Below are 19,338 nucleotides of genomic sequence, written 5' to 3'. Positions count from 1 at the left end.
ACCTTTGCTTACAGAACAGCTGCTACATACCTAGCTTTTTATCGCTTTGTACCTTGCCCACCTCTCCTGCTCTTTGTCAAAAATGTTAACACATCATTGATACGAAGTAGTTGTATGGCAAAAAGAGTGTTTGGGAACAAAGGCCACTTCACATTAAGGTACAATTAAAAATGTTTGTTGGTTGCTTGTTTTTTTTGTTGCCTTTTGGGATGTGATTTATATCTCATCTCCAAAGAGTAACCAGTCTGCTAAAACCTGCATTTCTCTTTCAAAAATACTTTATGATAATTCCATTCTGTTCCTAGTTTTGGTAATTTAATGCCCCCTCTCCCCCTTTTTTTAAGGAACATCACACCACAAACCTGCATTTTCCCTGTGTTAATATGCCGTTTTATACAAAAGACAAATTCAGACTATGATCAAATCCTTCACTTAAGAAGAGCTTGTTGTTAAAAACAAATAAAAGAAAGACTACAGCTGTTAAAACAAGTGGAAGAAAGGATTTATAAGCTATAGTTATGTTTGGTCCCTGCACTTTAATCTGGTTTTCCCATTTGGAGACTTGCAACTCCATTAGGCTGAAAAGTCTTGTGCAAGTGGGAAATGTAGAGTTGTAAGGCAAAAGTTGTAGGCTAGGCTGCTACACTGAAGAACTTTCAGGAGCCTAATTTGTTGCTTTTTCACCCTGAATGTAGATTGATTTAACGGTCTTTGGGATTAATTTTCTCTAATAAGCAGAAGAGTGTATTCTGTGGAAGGAATATACAGGTTTTCATCTTACTTGGTTAACACAATTTACAATGATTTTTTCTGCTGACATGTACAGTGAGATGAGAAGATCTTATTCTTTTCTTTCCTAAATATATATCTGCCTATGATAGTAAGTGCTCATAGGTGCATTACCTGATGACATAGCTGTGATGTCTGCTTTTTGTATGGTGTCTTAATCACGAGTTCCTCAGATCTGATGAAAACTAAGGGTGACTCCTGAGCAGTTTCTCTGAATGTAATGTAAAATTGTCCTTTAGAGAAATGAAGAAAAAAGGGTTGTCGGTACCTGCAGGACAAAAGGATATGTTGGCAGGAGTGTTACTGGCCAGTTTTGTACATGGGAGCAAGCAGTGAGGTGCACCTGTGGTTAGCACAGGGTGGTCCATGGAGGGCTTCAAGCGTCCTAAGAGCAGTGTTGGTAATTAACATTGTCCTGTTTAGTGTACAGTAAAATTACAGATTTTTGTTCACAAGCGTGTTTTCTGGAAATACTCTGTAAGTATCCTTTGAAGGTCAAGACTGAAAGGTCAGAGATGAAAAGGGTTCTGGTTTGCTTTTTGTTTGTTTGTTTTGAGAAATGGTCTGCTAGCACCTGGCTGCTTCTGTTTTCAGTGCCGTGAGTGTGTCCTGCTGTGCACTGGTTAGTGTGCTTCATTTTATGGTCTCCATGAAATCATTTGTTGCATCTGGTATGTACTCATAAAAAAAGTGTGAACTGTGATTCTGTACTGGGAAGTGTTTATAGTGGTTATTGTGGAGACAGTGAGAAGGTTTGTTAATTCCTGCAAGGTCTTGTTCTGTTCCACAAACCACTGGAGATTTGCTACTGATAATGAGTTAGGTAAGCCGAAAGAAGTCATAAGAATGGGGTTTGGAAAAAATACCTTCCATTATACACCCTTTTCCCAGCCTGTATTAGTTGTTCTCTGATACATTTTGCCCTGCATGGAGTCCAGCATGGGGCAGCTTGGCAGGTTCGCAGGAAGGGCACGGAGTAGAAATCCTCTTGTGTTGTAGGATATCCATGTCCTGCTCAGAAACACGATGGAAATGATCTTGTTGGGCAAAACCTGCCCTTCAGTTGGTTAGGGTGTAATGAGGGGCTCAGAGCAGACGTGGTAAAGTTGCTGGGTTTTATGTAGGCAGGTGTGCTGAGCTGCAGGCTCTTTGCGAGGGGATAATGAAGCTGTGGCAGAGGGTGGCCTGGTAAGAGGAGGTGGATGTCCCTGCAGGAGACACCAGTGAGGTTTGTGTTTCTGATCCAGGTGATGGGAGAAGTCACGTGTGTGTGCTGGGTAGAACCTAATTTTGCTGGAGCCATTAAAAGAAGGCCACTCTTGAGGTGGTCCGTTCAGAAATGAAACGTTGCAGGTTTGTTCAGGGGACTGTGGTAAGAAGAAAAAGACAGTAGTTAATGTATGATTAGACTAATGATTTCTGTGCCTTAGGGTGTGTGAAAGACGTCTTTTGCAGAAGGGATAAGAGAAGAGGGAGAGTGCTTTACAGTAAGTCTTGGGTGCCAAGAAGGTGACTCCATCCCCAAGGAGCACTCACACACCACTTTGTGTCAGATAACTCAGCTTTTCTGAGTCCTGCTGGAGATCAGCTGTGTATTACGATAAAATCTGCAGTTAGAAAGAAAAAGTAAGTAAGAAAGAAAGAAAAAGTATTAGTAAGGTGCAATATATTTTCAGTCAGTTGCATAATCTTTTCTTGTTGGAGATACCTTTATCTTTAGCATAATTACTTATTAAATCTTGAGAGCTACCTTTATTTCATGTCTCTTCAGAGAAGGCTATGTTAAGTCACAGGATTTATTTTACTTTTAGCGTTGCTTTCCAATGATTTAGTATTGAATAAGATTATGGACACTGGTTCTGCTATTGTACAGTTTTAGGCATGAAGTAACATCTAATAAAGATGCAAGTTCTGATAGCTGTGAAGCTCAGAACAGGTGAATATTATTAACAGGTATTTTACATTTTTCAGCTATCAAATTGGATCAAGTACTGAAAGATTTTGTTTAAATTACTTTGTAAATAGCTGTTAGAGTTGGGCTTTTTGGAAGGCTTTTGTGGGTGTCTAAAGATTAATAATCACAGAAATTTTTAAAATAGCTGGCTGGCTTATTTCTAGCATGCTTTCTTTTGCAGATGGCTTTTGAAAGCATTCTGTATTTAAAACCCTAGCATGGATTTAGAATGGCTTTGAAATAGTTTTCAAGGTGGCAGAATAGAAAGTGTGTGACGTGACTAGTTAATCTCTAGCTGGGGCCAAGGGTTCTTTTTACATAATCCCATCATTCTTGCAATATGTTAATGCAATGTACCTAGTGGCTGAGTAGCAATTGCAAAAAAATTACCATTAGCCAAGCCCCCACAATTTGGGACTGAGCTTACAGTGTTATTTTTGAGGAGCCTTGTTATTGGTGAATTTAAATGCATTCCTCCTTTTTTATTCTCATTTTTTTCCAGATAACAATTAGGCTAACACCATCCTAAAGGTGAAATTACATATATTATATATAGCATTCATGTTCCTTCTGCTAACTTTTACCAGCTGGTAGGATAAACTGAATCATCAAAATATCTTTATCATCTTAATCAAAATGTCTTTAAATAGTGTGTTGCATCTGCTATTTCATTGTAAACAAACCAAAACAAAAAACACCTACTTTCTAATATAATTGGGATCATTTAATAAATGTTTGGTTTGGTACAAAAGTGCAATTTTCAACACCTTTCAGCCTTGACTAACTTTTATTAAAAGTTTGTTTTGACATTTTTTTTCTGTAAATGTAAGTCAAGATAAATACATTGATTATTGTCAGAAGAAATCCACCCTAACCTTAAAAATCAATTCTACAAAGGTGATTGAGTTTGGGCTTTTCTTTTCAAGATCAAACTTCCTGTAATAATTCCCATATAATCCCTGTGTAGTTAAATAGCTCAGTAGTCATAACATGCTTGAAATGTATGCAAAGCATCAGCCCAAAAGTTTAACTCTTAACAACAGAAGGATCAAAGGACTTCACTGACATGATTTTTTTGAAAAATAAAACATGATACAGACATAAATGTTAGTCTGAGTAAAAGGCTTTTAAAGCATGCATTTTGGATATTTTATATTGTAGATTAAAACCAGTTCTCCTTGTCTCAGCCAAAGAAAGAAATCTCATACACCTTCGTCGTTGGAAACCAAATGCTGTCATCTCAGTTTGTTCACCAGTTGATAGGTCTCTGCTAGAGAATGATGGCTCCGAGGAAAGGGAGACAGTCTGTGACATGTTTCTTGTTTCTCCATGTGCAAAAATAAAATGTGCATGTTTAAAAATGTGCTTTGATGTCTTTAAAAGGAAAAAAAAAAAAAAAAAAACCTCTAACAGGGGGATCTTGTATGTTTTTAACTTGCCATCTAACTCAGAATAATTAAGTAAACTTCCTTTGAAAATAACTATGTTGCTGTAGGGTACTGAAAATAATGGAAGCTACAATATCCCATTCGTAATTTGAGTGAATTATAAAGACAGCTCAATGGCTTTTTCCTGTACTGAAATTTGTATTTAGAGAGCCCGTTGTGTGGGCTTACATAGTTGGCTTCTGTTCTTCAGACAACTCTCACTAAGATGAACTAAATCACAAAACTGCTTGAAAAAGCTGACTGTAAGCAGCGTCCTTTTTTTTTTTTTTGATTCATTTTAAAATTGACATGCTGTGCCTATAGCAAGTCTGCATACACTTTCTACAAACTATTGTTCTTAAATATCAAATTATTAAAATAACTTCTGCTGTGGTGAAGTGTATTTTGGCTCAGTTCTTAAAGATGTTAAATCTCTAGAAGCTTTCCACATCAATAAATGAATATTCTTTTTCATGCTAATCCAATGTCAAGTTTATGCTTTAATATTTAAATATTTCCTATCAAACATTCAGAAAGTCATCTTTCAATGGGAACTGATTCATCGCTGCACATATTAACTTTACTGTTGATGACATGGAGAGTAGGAATATTTTTTTCTGTTTTATCAAACAGTGCATCACACATGTGTGGTTAATTGTCAGGTTTTGTAGTTCAGTATGGTGCTGTTCCACTGGAGCACAGTATTTTATCCTTCTAAATAGGGGTAGTGTGTGAATAGTCCTAACAATGCCCAGGTACAAAAACATCTGCAAGAAAGAGAGGAAAGGATGCAAATTGCTTGGAGTTCTTCATTTGAAATGATGCTATGTTTTTATGTACACAGAAGAAAAGACAGTGGTGTCTGTTAGGCCCGTGATTCTGATTTTTACTTTTATCTTTTGATTTTCCAAGCTGAGACTTTGACACTCAATCCTCTTTTCATGGTGTTTCTGAAAAATTACTATTATACTTCACGGATATTTAGCTTGGCTTCTTGTATTCTTTGGAGGGAGGGACACCAGTTGCGCATCCATCAAAACTAGAGTCTTAATCTTTTTTTCCTTCTCCCCCAGTTGCAGGAGATTCAGAACACATTGAGCTCATTTATTAACCTGACCAGCAGCCAGGGGGAGGCACGCAGTGCCTGGAGGGGCTCTGTCCTGTGGCTCTTCTGCTCCTGACCCTTTCCCAGTGCAGGACCCATCACCCACCCCCTGGCATCAGCCCACGCCGGGTCCCAGAGAGGAGGATCCCATGAGTAACTGGGATCCAGGGTTTGGAAAGCCTTCAAATAAGCATGCAAGGGGAGGAACCTTTTTACCTCCATACTGTATCTCTTACTAACCGGGATTAAGGCTTGGCTCAGCTAGATCCTGGGAGGTTTTTTCCTTAGTTTCTATAAACAAAACTTTCTCTCTCAGGCTGTTACAGGAGTAAGTTTTTATATTCCTGTTCACAGATTTGGAGAAATGGAATATGCCAAGAGACCTGCAGTTTTAGATAAAGCATATCGTGCAACTAATTGCTTGGGAGGAATGGAGTTAATGAAATAGAAAACACACATTACAGTGTTTCTGATACACAGTATTTGCCTGCGTCTTCTGTGAACCACTGGCAGCCTGAGATCAGTTCCCTTTCAGAGGACAGGAGAATGATCAAAGCAGGGCCTGCAGTGCCTGTAAAATCTGTTATCCTGCGACAATTGAAACCACCAGCACGAGAATGTTGTGGTTAGGTCTCACTCATCAGCTACAAAAGCAGATTTTCCCATTTTCTATATGCAGCAGTTGCAGAGGAAGTTCCTGAAGCACAGAACCCATGAAGATGCACTGCTCAAAATAAAAATTCTTGCTTGCAAGGAGTATATTTATATTCTTCATTGTGTCACTGTATGTGATGTTCAGTCTTATTTGAATTTTTAAAAATTAATCTTTCAAGCAGAATATTACACTGGTTTGACATTTGAGGCCACAGAAATTTGAGTTATTTTAGCAAGAACCACATCATTTCCATATACAGAAAAGATTTTCCCAAATGATTTTGTGATAAATAAAAGATAAGTGAATTGTACTATCAAACATTATTTCAGTCCGTTACCATATTATCAGCCCATCTGGTTATATTTGGAATATACTTTTTTTGGTGCTGATGAAGCTATGCTGTTACTTAACATATGCTGTTTTCTTTTCCTCCCACTACTTTTTTAGGGATTTTTCCATCAAAATTCTTCTCTCTAGCTGTTTTTGTACTAAGTTAAATACCTGATTCCGTTTGAATATAGCAGCTATCTTTCTATAGTATTATTTGATACATTAATTCTACCATGTTGTAAAAAAAAAAAAAAAAACACAAGAGGTAACTTCAGATACTATTCAGTGCAACTACGGCTTGTATACTTCGTCAGTACAGAAAGGCCAGGGACATAACCTTTGAGTTTGTATGTCTGCAACTGAAAAGGGAAATGGGCATTTCAGCTTTTCTGTGCTCTATTTTAAAAACCCAGCAACCTGTGTTGAATTCACAAGGTTTCAAAATACTGTACAGATAATGTTTTATAAAAGGAGAGTTGAGATGAAGCTTTAGAAAATGCTGGGGTGGGTCCCTTCATTTCTTAAGCATGGAGATGGGTAGTGTAAAAATCAGCATAGCATAGGGCCTGGGCATTCTGAAGGGTTGTGGAGATAATTTGTAATTCGAAACTCTTTCATTTGTATTCTCCGAGAAATCCAGAGGTAATGAAAACTGCTAACACAATGAGTTTTGTTAAATTTATTAGAAACACGAGTAAGAGCCCTTAAGACTGCTTTGAAGTTTTGCTTGCATACAGTCTAGCATCGTGATAGCCATCAGGTGTAACTGGGACAAAAGGGACTTTGATCTTCTTGTCTTTCCAGAGCGGACCACCTTTTGAGACAGGATCTCAGCTCTTCCAGCTAACAGATGCTTGGAGAAAGGATTAGCTTCAAATTCATTTCAAATTTCAAGTTTGTGCTTTCTTATTTCAGACTTTGTGCATTATAACTGCATTGCCAATGTTGTAACTGAAGATTTAACTCTTTGCTTTGCTGAAATAAAATTTGTGGTTTTCTGCTTTGTTTGCACAACAATTTAAAAAAGAAATTGTTCTTCGAGAAACATATGTGAGTGATCATGTAGCAGAGTACAGAAACACTGAAATAGCTGCCTGACACTTATGTCCGTTCTCAAAGCGGACTCAGTTTTGCTGAGCATTCAAAACTCAGCAAAATTAGTATTCACATTCTCAGCACTCACGCTCATGGTTATATCCATCACAAACTGGTTGCTGTTATTCATCCTAGAGTGAAATTTGCTTTGTTGCAATATGTGGAAAACATTTCCTTTCTTCTTTTTTTTTTTCTCCATTAAAATATTCAAGTAATGACTTGCCAGCTGTCTTACGTTATATAGTCTCCTACATGAAGGGTTCCCAAAATTCATACCAATGACAACTCAGATATGGGCATACTCAGGAGAAGTTTCTGGCTTTGTGCTGCTCTGTGGGCATGTGTAGGAGGGACTGGTCACACCATCCCATCAACATCCTGCCCTTCGAATGAATCCAGGGCTACGAACTGCCTGTACTTACCCCGATATGTTGATGGTGGGTAGCTGCCAGTGTGAAAAAAGTGAAGCCTATGCTCTTTGCATGGTCCAGCTACTGCTTGTGATCTTCTTTGGTCATGCTGGGCCCTTCAGCACAACATGGAGTAATTCACAATTTAAAGATGTTACCGTTTCAAATATACCACTCACTGTTTCACATTACAAATCTCACAGGGGTGTTAGGTGTACGTGAATGCAGACAGAGAGGCTTATTTTAGTACATCTCCTGAAAACATTCCTTGATACAGCTCATGGTAGCTGATCTTTTTTTCTCCTTAGCTTGTTCCCATTACCCTAGCAGCTTCTTGCACCTTATATTGTGAGTTATCTGAGATTTCAAATACGGACACTGTTGGAGTTTGTAAAGTGTTCTTTACTCCTGCAGATAAAATTCTTTGAAATAAAATTTGAAAGATGTATTATCATGGGTTGTTAATGTGTTAAAACAGTAAATTGTTAATTACATTTTAAGTAGCAATTTGTTGCAGAAGATGGGATACAACCCCATCTCTGTCTGTTCTGCTCAAAAGTCAAAGCACCTTTTCTGTTTATTATGCAGAAACTCATTTCTATCTCCTCTGACTGTGAAGAAAGTCTCCAAATATAAGCAATGCTCTGCTTATCTTTCATTTTCTAGATTTTCTAAAACCATAAATCTGCAGGAATGGTTTTTCTCTTTTAGTCATTTAAATAGAGTGCTGAATGCTGAAAACACAAGTGTGGGTGATAACTATGTGGCTGCTGATCAAAGCAGCTAGAGTGAAAGCCCTCTAATGACCTGGGTGATCTTTATTAAAAAGTCCCCAGGAGCCCTAGGCTTAATCATACAAGATAACTGTAGTTTGAACGCACATAAATTTGCCCCATGTTGTCCATTCTAACTTCTAGATATACCTGATGGCTTATGAAGAAGATAAGCAAAGGATGAGACTTGATGAGCCAAGAGGTCCCTTCCAGTCCTAATTTTTCTGTTTCTCTCCAATGTTAAATTTTTCTAATTTTTCTCCTTTCACTAGAAATGCTTCAAAAGATAGAATGGAGATTTATTTTTTCCCCAAGATCTTATGTAACTGTGCTCCTTTGTTTCCTTGTGGGTATTTGGTTTTTAAGGCAGAGGTGTAATTGCAAATTATTATGTAAAAGATGAGTTTCTCTACATTTTTTTCCCCATTATAAAATTTTATTTTGCTATAGAAAAGAAGTTAAACACATTAAGTATGTCAGTCTTAGTTTTGTCTCTTGGGACTTTGGAGGAAGGCATGCTTTCTGCATTTTGTACATTCTGTCAGATTTTAAAATTTGAAAATGCACTGTCATTATCAAAGATGAGCTAAAAACCAAAATATGCTATTTCGCGGAGATCATTATGGTGCATTGTAGTGCATGTTTTGCAATGAAAACATACTTCTGTAGTAAGGATGCTTTGACAAAATTTTATAGGCTTTTAGAGGATTGGTGGAGATCAATGTCTTGCTAGGTGAAGTGTTTCAGAGCCAGTTTTTCACTTTCAACAGCATCATATTTCATGGAATTATAGAGTCATTAAGGTTGGAAAAGACGTTCAAGATCATCTGGTCCAACCATCACCTTACTACCAATGTCACCCACTAAACCATGTCCCTAAGCACCTGTTCCTTACCAAATCAGCTGTAAGTCCATCTGTTTTGGTAGTGGCATAGGTGTAACAGCAGAATATTGTCACTGGTTTTCTGGATACCATTGGAGCACTCTCACTAAACAGCAACACCAGAAAAATCCCGTAAGTCAACCAAAGGGAAGCTCAGAATCCATACAGCTACCCTATGGCTATGTGGGACAGCTGGGGCAGCCCAGTTCCTGCAGTTCACATGGTTTCTACCACAGCCGAGGCAGATCTGTGTCCTGCTGCCACCTGTCCACCAGTGGGTCCCCTGCCACTCATCGCCCTGGTTCCTGCACTGCTGGCACTTAGTGGGGTCCAGTGGTTTTGGACGCAGTCACAGACTGAAGTTGTGTCAGTCTGCAGATACCTTCAGCACTTTTACAGTGCCATAGTGGACCGCCTCCAAACTTCCAGTTATATAGTCAAAAATGAAACACTTATTTACCCGGCACATTGCTTGGAGCTGCAGGCAGTGACAGTTGTATTTCTTCTGATTTCCAGAAAAATAGGGTAAAATAATAAAAATCAAGACAAATTTTTAGTCAGAGATATAGTGAATATTTTAAGATCAAGCATCTGAGGCAAAAAAAAACTACAAAAGAGTAAATGACTTAAGCAAAATAATACACATCTGATTTTTCATATATTTATTATAGACTTAGAAAATATAGCACATACATGACTGTAAAATAATAGTTTTTTTTTTTTTTAAAAAAAAAAACTTTTAGAACTAAAATTCAAAACTCTTTCTCTGGATAATGGATGTAAGAGTTAATTCAGGTTTTCCTCATGTTTTTTGATACTTTTGAAATTAGGGAAGTAGAGGACAAAATTAATTCCTGATTTAATTCCATGCTTCTTTGACCAACTTGATCCATAATGGAGAAGTGTTTGCTTCTAGGATGCATCCTCAATTTATGCATCCATAAAGAAAAGCAAAACTAGCTTTTAATGTGGGAACAGATTGGAACAGGCATTCCCAGTAAAGAAGTTTTACATTCTTATTTTCTTCTGTGCCTGCAGAGCTACAGTTGCTATGATGGCTGTGACCTGGCTGTCTGTCGGCTGTCACCTAGTCTTTTTCCTGACTTACTGCAAGGGAGGGATAGTGCTTGTGATTTTTATTTTCCTCAATAAAGATTTCCTGCCTTCTCCATGCCGGTGGGGTTATCCTTGTGAGCCATAGGTTATAGATGAATATTAGTGCAGTCTTCCACACTCTGTCCTATTTTTTTTTACTACACCTGGTTAGCAAGGAGGTAAGTCAGATGTAGATTTATGTGCTCCAGCCCCTGGCGCTTCTGTGACTGGAACATGACAGCCAGAGAGGGACTTGACAAAATGGGGCAGGAGCACTTTGGCCCACAGGCCGGCCATCTTGGTGAGGAGGGAGCTTTTAGCTGATGGTGGTGAGGAGACAGAGATGGCCGCTGACAGACAAATGGGGAAGGGGCGGGTCAGGATGGAGAGCAATGGGTGCCAGGCCCCCTCAGCACGTGTGACCAGAGTCCACCCCATCCTGCCTGGGCCTCCTCTCTCACCGTCCCAAATTTTGTCTGCCCTGTGCGTCTCACCCCTGTGCCTTCAGCCACAAATACATACTTTAGGTCTGTGCAGGGACCCTTTCTGATGCACACCTGCCTGCCCCCCACAGGGATTTGGAAGTCTCCAGTGACCTTGTAAGATGGGCTGCAGTCTCTGAAGATGGGCTGAAGAAGGCCTTGGGGGTGCAGCTAATTATTTGGGGGATGTGAGAAAGCAAAGATCACTCTGTGAGTTTTTCATGGATAGTAGGCCTCTGGGTTATCTACCACAGGCTGAATCCACCTAGGGGTTGCCAGTTGAAGAGCTTTGTTTTCAGACACTTTTTGAGACAGCAATTAGAAGCGTAGCTTAGTCTGCCTTTCTAACAGTGAATGGAGAGAGGCTCTTTCAGAGGATAAATCAAATTTTAGGTGTCTGAATACTGTGAGGAGACACCCATCTTTCTCTGCTGAACCCAGGAACCTAAGGCAACTGAGTTTTAACTCTTTATACTGAATCTGGGAGTTTGTCCTGATCTTGAAGAGAGCGATCTGTGGACAGCATTCTGGGGGCTTTGAAATATCCACCATCTCAAACATGCCTCTTAGCTGTGTTTGACATCCAAAGAGAATTCAGTCTAATCTTGGGGAGCTAACTCATTTTTCCTTGTTTGCTGAGGTGGCCTGGGAACAACTGGTCCTACCTCCTCTCTTCATACTTAATTTTTTTGAGAAATTAATTTACATCTTTCCCTAGTGGTGCTTCTGCCCCAGTACTGCTGTCAGCTCCTTTTTTGGAATTCTTGCACTTTTATTTAATGCCATAAGTGATTTAAAAAATGACACTAATGTAACACTTCGGTGCCCCTGCTAAAGGAAATGGTCTTTGCAGTTTGTAAACTGAGAGGGAGCGAAAAGGAGATGCTAACCAGTCGAGTTCTCTGTTCATTGGTGTTCTGTATTACAGAAGGGGGTTGAATTTCTTTTATTTGGAGATAACTTAATGCTTAATGGTTTCTAATGAAACACTGAAGTGTTCATTCATGTTTTCCTGTGTTAAAATAACAAAATAAAATAATTTAAAAGAACGTAGAAGAAAGCTGTTTCATCAAATATCAGACATTTGACAAGAATTGTGGTCAGGTGGCTCAGATTCTATAGTCTTAATGGATTTCTGGCAGCAACCATAAATAATAAATAAGTAAGAAAAAAAAATTAAAAACATTTCTGTCAGAATGTTTAAGCACAGACTGCTGTTTCAGATTTCTCTAGGTAAAATGCAGAGCTCATTTAATTTGGGAGTTTGATTACTATTCTGCAGCATTTCTTTAGTGTAGGTAGGACGTGCCTGCTGCCAAATACTAATGCGGCACTGCACGCTGCCTCCAAAGATAATTCAGGTCCCACACCACTTCTGTCAGCCAGTCAGTACCAGCTTATATCAGTTTTTAGATTTAACTTGTACTTTATAAAATACTTTCATGTAATGCCACAGAAATGGCATCGCAGATGTATCATTCATGGTTCTTTAAAACATGCCTTTGGTAGTCTCAAGTGTAAAACTACAACAGCACAATTATATGAAAGAGGAATTAATGACAGAGGATGGGGATTGGGTGAAAGAAATGGCTGAAGCCTGCGAGTTTTGCTAAAGCCTTCTCCAAGCTGAAAGCACAGGGCTTAACAGGTGCTGCGGCACTGTTGAAGTGGTCCCTGGATTGATAGCCTGAAGAGTGGCAGATGCTTCAACTTTGTTCTTTCACACGTGAAGAAAAGGGAGATTATAAAGGGGTGCAGGAGGCTTTAAGCCACTAGGTGAGTTCAGCAGATTGCCCATTGAGTGAGAAGGTGGTAGCACACTATTTAAGCCACGAGTTTTAACTCTGTGAACTTTGAAATGGAAATGCTGGTAGTGCTTTGCACTAATGCAATGCAAAGTTCTGCACTAAGCTCCCAGAGATTAAAAATTCACGAGCAATTAGCAATTTAGGGCTTTCCTAACTAAGAGATTGGGCTGTAGGGCTGCTAGCAATTTGTCTGTCCCCCACATACACGCACTAAGGTGGTCAGTGTTCACTGTTCACCAGGGATGAGCGGAAACTCCTTTAATGTTACATCAGTAGTATAATTAGGAAGGAGAATTAAAGTCTTAATTACAAAAATCATCTTACACCACACAATGTTGTTGTCTTAAAATGATATTATCAGTAGATTTTTTGCAACTGGGATTTGGAAGCAGATGCTTTGAGAATCTTAAATAGGTAGAGGTTGTGGATGTTTGATGAACCTAGCTCGCACCTCCATTCTTAAGGGTTCACAAGAAATAGCCATGAATATGTCACAAATCCCAAATGGAATATTGCCGGCTGAATATTGAACGTCACGTAAGTGTGATTTGAAGTGGCGGGATTACATTGGGGAAAATAAAAGTGTCTTTTTTTTGTGGCAGGTTTTTTCATGGCAGCTGTATGAAGCTGCTCAGGAGTGTGGAGTGCTAGAAGTAGTCCCAGCAGAGATGGATTATTGGAAAAATGCTAGTGAGGTGGGCAAAGCTGCCTGATAGATTGCAAAACCGTATGATAAATTATACTGATCACATGCATATGGCCTCCATATAAGTAATGTATATTTGTGCACAGAGATTTATTCCTCCCCCACCACCACCTTTTTTTTTTCCTTTTTTTTTTCTTTTTTCTTTTTTCTTTTTCTTTTTGGTATTAAAATTCATAGCAGTGAATTAGGAGCAATACAATCAGATATAAAAGGATTTAGAACTGTTTAGGTGACTGGGCCAACAGCTGGCAAATGTGGTTCACTGTGGAAAAATGTAAAATAATTAGTCTGGGAGCAAGAAACCAAAGGAAACACAGTGTGTGCTGAAATGGAACAATCATTCAGCACACTGACTAGGAGAAGGATTTGAAGGTTATTGTGGAAAAATCATTGAAACCATGAGGCTTGTGCACAGCTGCAAGAAAGTAAGTTACTGGGTTGTATCAGAGGGATAAAATGCAAAATAAGAGGTGATACAGTTACAGGGGCGTTAGTCTCCATCTGGAATACTGCGTGTAGTATTGGTCGCTGTGCCACACAAGGCAGATGTTGTCTGGGAAAGTGCAAAACAAGTAACAAAGATAAATACTTTATGTATAAAGATTATGGAAGATGATATAATAAAAATGATACATGTAGTCTTTGTATGACATAAAAAATAGGAGTAATCTTGAAAATGGGGCAATAGAGTCCAAGTGGGCAACTTAGAACTTCATAGAAAGAGCCTCGAGCATTTGGAATACATTGTATCAGGAAGACTGATGGTACACAAAATACACATCCATTCCACAGAATTCATAAAGAGAATTAAAGGGAATGACAATCAGTGAGACATCTGTGATTGAGTTTTTAAAATTAAGAACAGACATTTTGAGCCATTTTCCCTTCTTTTCACTCTTAGAAGTTCACGACTTGCATGACCGTGGTTTTCAGACTAATTATAGCTGGTAACGTGGGGGACATGGACAGAGGACTATGATTTCTAACTACGAATTATGCTTCTGCATCTGCTAAGACTGTTTTTAAGTACATTGGGGAGCACCTCAATTCTTCATTCTGTGTTCATAACGTGTTCGTTCTGCCTGTGCTTTTTGTATTTCCAAGTTCTGCGACCAGAAGTTAGGGCTGCCTGCTTAGTGCCTCTGTGATGCCATTTCAGGATAATGAGGTACGATATGCCAAAGGTTTGGAAATTTATTCTAGAGCATCTGCTGCTTTGTCAACTTTGGTTCTTCCATTAAAAAAAAAATGGGAGAAAAAGGAATATGGTATTCAAAATTTATGTAAGTGGTAAAATTATGACTAAGATGAGAAAATATGCTAAAGCAATTAAGCTATTTTAAGCAATATATATATATATATATATATATTAGGAGTCAGCACATGGCTGAGTGGGTTACTTAGCTCTTTCTTTTCTTGATACTTACCTAGCTGTCGCAGCTGCAGTAAGACTGCATGTGAATAATACGAGGGATAACTCCGTGGACTTCAGTTCTGTGAAGAAAATTGCTCTGATTTGCACTTAGCTATCTGTGTCATTGGATCTAAAATTAATCCAGTGCGTGATTGGACTGATGTTTGAGAAAGTAACTTGTACAACTTGGCAAAAATTGTTACCTCCTCCTGGCAACCTTCTCCATTTTGATACCCAGCTTTGCAAATCTTAGACTTGATCTCAGCTTGTCCTCTGTTGTCACTGGCTGTGCTGGTGAGGATAGTTTTGTGATACTCTTTTTGTTCAATATGCTGGAATTGTTTCTTTCTTAAGATTTCTGTGAAGCTACACAGTCGAAGCCTGCACTAAACATGTTGTGATTCTACTTTTTAGGCAGGTACCCTTGAAATCAGGATACACTCCCTCTGAGGCCGGTGCCTAAATTCCACGTACATGAGGTATACATGAGGTATACATTACCAAGGGAGTGGAAGAGCTCAGAAAGGGAGTTACTAAGCCCAAGAGCTTTGTAGACAAGAAAAAGAAGCCAGTGTGAATGGCAGTTGTGCTTCCACTCTTAACTCTGAATGATGGCTTAGTGCAAGCTGGAAGATAGCCTCTCATTAAAGCAAGCCTCTGCTGAGTGTTGGGCCATATCTCACTCCTCTGGAAGGCAGCAGACCCTTTCCCCTCAACTCCCACTGACTTCCCAGCCAGCAGAGAGCCTGCCATACACTGGCATCTACCAGTCTCTGTGCACCTCCAAAGAGATTTTGTGGGGTCAGGGAGCTGCTTCATCTCACAGCTCTCTGCAAGTCCTGCCTGACAGCCTCTGGGGTGGGACAGTGCCTCGTCCGTCCTCTCGCTTGGGATGGAGGGGCAGGGACATGGATGCAAGGAAGATTGAGGTGGCTTCTGGCAGTATGCAGAAGATGAACCTGAAGCACTTTAGAAATGATGTAGCAAACCTTGCTGCCTGCAGTGTAAAGGCTTCTCTTCAGCTTTTCCTCATAGATCATGATTTCTAGGCCTACTTATTATTCTCAGCTTTATTTCCATTTCAGTTTCCATCATTCAGGTCACAGATGAAAATACTGGCTGGAGCAGGGTTTAGGGCATTTATGTGATAGCTCCTAAATTGACAGTGTAGTCCTCAGAAATAATCCAAATATATTGCCTTTCTGCACTTAATGCTGACAGACACAGATTTCATATAGATCATGAAAAGTTGTGGTTGTTTTTTTGTGATTTGTCATTGGTATTGTAAGGTGTCAATCTTGCAGTAAAAAGCTGGTTTTGACTGTCTCCTGGGCAGAGTATTTTGTTTTCCAGTGCTCACCCTCTGTCACGTTAAAAATTGGCTTTTAGTCATCTGACCAGGAGCTGCCAGCAGATTAATGTGCTGATGGGGAAAGCTTTGTGCTGCACATTCAGGCAGCCTCATGAACCAGGTCATATTTGTAGTAGCTTCATGTACACAAATGTTTGATTTTATAATTTAGGGTAAAGTTTATATAAGCCAAATTCCTATTACATTTTTCCTCTCATCTTTTTAACTAAACAGCTTTCATGATATAGATTTCTAAATACAGATACAATCAATTTAAAGGAGCTCTTTAAGAACTTTGTGACTTGCCAGAAGCAGAGTCCAAGCCAGTGGGACCTTTTTTAGTTATTCAGCATCTGCGCAGTGTGCATGATGTGGAGCACAATCTGAGAGTAAACCGTAAGGAAGTGCTACTGCAGGAGTCTGCACAAAAAGAGCAAAGCAACTTTACTTGAGAAAGAGCTAGAAACTTCAACAGAAAATGCAAGCAACTGGGGGAGATAACACAAAGGGACCTGTGCCCAGATCTCCTTCTGTGCCCTCCCAAATGGGTCCTTGCTTTCAGCTGGCTTGATGCCTCTTCTCTGCTTCCTGAGGAAGCTCTGTCCAAGTGGCCGTGCCATTTGGTGGTACTCTAACTGCACTTAAAAGCATCTCTGGCCAGCGAGAATTTCCTCCCTGAAGACGTGAGCCTTTCTGGGAGCGTGTTATGGTGCAGGCACAATGCAATGCAATGAGTTAGAACTGGTCCAGGAGATGCATTTCCCCTGGCAAGTATGCTCTGATATCCCTGATTTTTTTCAAAGCCTTGCAGAGGTTTGCCATGCACTGCTACTGAGAGATTCCTGGTGCTTTATTCATCTGCATTTACATACCTTTAAATGCCTAACTGAGGAGCCTGATCTTCAAGGCCCCCTGGAATCAGTGGGAAGAAGCAGTCTCCTGCTGTGGACCTCTACAACTTCGATACCAGAAATGGATTCTGTTATCACCATGATTCCAGACCTCCCTTTCCTCCCTATCCCTCCAGCTCCTGTATCACTTCAGGAACATCTCTAAAACAAAGATGCCTTTTAAAATGTAATTCTTTAATAATTAAATACAAGAAAACCTGCTTTTCAACTACTGCTTTTGACCCACTTCTGAAAGTAACATCACTTCAGATTGTTTCCAAGAGCTAAAGAAGTGTGGCATATATATAGTCGCAAGACTCGGGTTTGAAGAGCCTTAGATGTTCCCTTAAAAACAGTTCGGCAATCATAAAAATGCTCTAACTGGATCAGTGAGATCAATAAAGTGTGAGAAAATAGATCAGTGTCAGGTACAGCCATGTATAGTTTAATTCAAAATGTGCAGCTGCAGTTTTGAAGAAAACAAAATATACAGCAAGCACAATGCTTTTATTCAGCTCAAAGTTAAAGCATTTTTTTCCAGCTATCAATTTACAGCTTAAGATAATGGATTTGGCAGTGTGCGGAGCTATTAAGTAATGTTTATTAAAATGGATAAGAAGGGACTTAAGAGGTGGCCTGTAAAAGAGAATTTTTAAAGGACTGGTTAGTGAAATAAAGAAAGCGCATTTTCTCCTACAACTGAAGTTTTATATCCCAGGATAGATCATTAATGAAAAAGATTGTGGTGATATCATCTCATTATTTAGTAGTTTGTGAAATGATATGGAAACTGTACCTATGAAGGTGGGGTTTTTACCTCTACTTTGAGGCTAGAAAACTTACGTGTGTTAAATATCTATCCTGGAGAGAGAAATAATCAACTGTATTTAAATTTCCCTTAGCCACAAGGCTAGCTTATAATTTGACATAAACGTGTCATTCCCAGGGTCTGTTATCCACTGTGCAATTCTTCACAATAGGCACTAGATGTGTGAAACTCCATGCCAGAAGTCATTAAAGTCGCTAAAAGTTTGCATGGACTGAAGGAGATGTTGGGTAAGTGCCAGACAGTGACATAACCAAGGGTTGTTAAATACATAGAAACCACATCCAGCTCAGGATGTCCCTGAGCTCAAAATAGATTAATACTGAGAGAATATTTTTATTCCTTCCTAAGCATTTGTGGATGGCCAGTGCATGAATCAATGCAGGCAGACTGCTACTGGGTCCTTAAGTACAAATTTTTCTTCATTCAGATGCTCTAACCCTGCAGCCCCAGATGATCAGGAAGGAGAAGGGTTAGTGGACGAATTGGACCTCATCTGGTCCATCAGACCTGATCTGAGCACTCCTCCATTCTTCTGAGGGCGTCTCTGCCCATATTCAAGGAAACATTTATTTTTTTAAAAACTTTATAGATTGGCCAAGACATGTGTGTGAGTTCAGCTCTGAGCATGAGCTTAAATCTTGCTGTATATGTGTGCATTTACTTGCTTTTCTGAGTAAAAGTGCTTTTAAATCTGTTTGTCTCCTGGCAGGTCACAAAGTTGAAATACCCAGGCTGGCAAGTCAAGGCTGTGGGCTCTGCAGTGCCTTGGCCAAAGATGTGCCCAAGCACTTTTTCTGCTGCTAGAAAAAGGGCATCAGTGTAACTACTTCAGGTGAATGTTTTATAACAAAATGAGTTTTAATACCATATGTATCCTTCAAAAATTTTTCCATTAAAAACAAATATTACTGAGTTTACAAATGGACTTTTATTTGAGCTGGCTATTTTCACTATTTTCATAACTGATAAAATATTATAAAGTGTTGGCATCCACGTAACTATATGTTTATGCAACACTGTATGTCTGTTGGCAGTAAGGGGTGCCCTGGGACCCTGTTCTTCCCTGCAGATGCTCCCCAAAGGTCACCAGCATAGAGGTAGTGGCAAGGAGAGCTTGAGCTTGACTGAGCGCATGCACTAGATGCAGTGGTGTCCTAAGCAATGTTCATTTGTCTTTCGTTGCTATTCAAAATGGACAAGGTGTTTCCAAGGTGTTTCCTTTTCCTATTCTTGTCCACATCAAGAATAGCCCTTTTATTAGTTTTTACCCATTTCACTACTGGCTTCAGTGATATTTTTAGGAACTCTTTTCAAGTTTTGTGGTTGCAGAGGAAATAGCGTC

General features: G+C 39.3%; 1 protein-coding gene and 1 long non-coding RNA gene across 4 annotated transcripts in view; both read left to right on the top strand.

Moving 5' to 3' along the window:
* Nucleotides 1-19,338, top strand: part of MICU2 (mitochondrial calcium uptake 2) — a 151,186-nt gene that overhangs the window by 50,072 nt on the left and 81,776 nt on the right. The gene's annotated exons all lie outside the window — the stretch shown is intronic.
* On the top strand, nt 17,219-18,830 carry LOC311426953. Its single transcript, XR_014687138.1, has 3 exons — nt 17,219-17,354; nt 18,114-18,223; nt 18,706-18,830. It is a non-coding gene; the product is annotated as an uncharacterized lncRNA (long non-coding RNA).

This window comes from Aythya ferina, assembly GCF_964211825.1.
Source record: "Aythya ferina genome assembly, chromosome: 1".
In the NCBI taxonomy this organism is placed as follows: Eukaryota; Metazoa; Chordata; class Aves; order Anseriformes; family Anatidae; genus Aythya; species Aythya ferina.
Note: the sequence above shows the minus strand (reverse complement) of the source record. Positions and strands in the feature narration are given on the sequence as shown.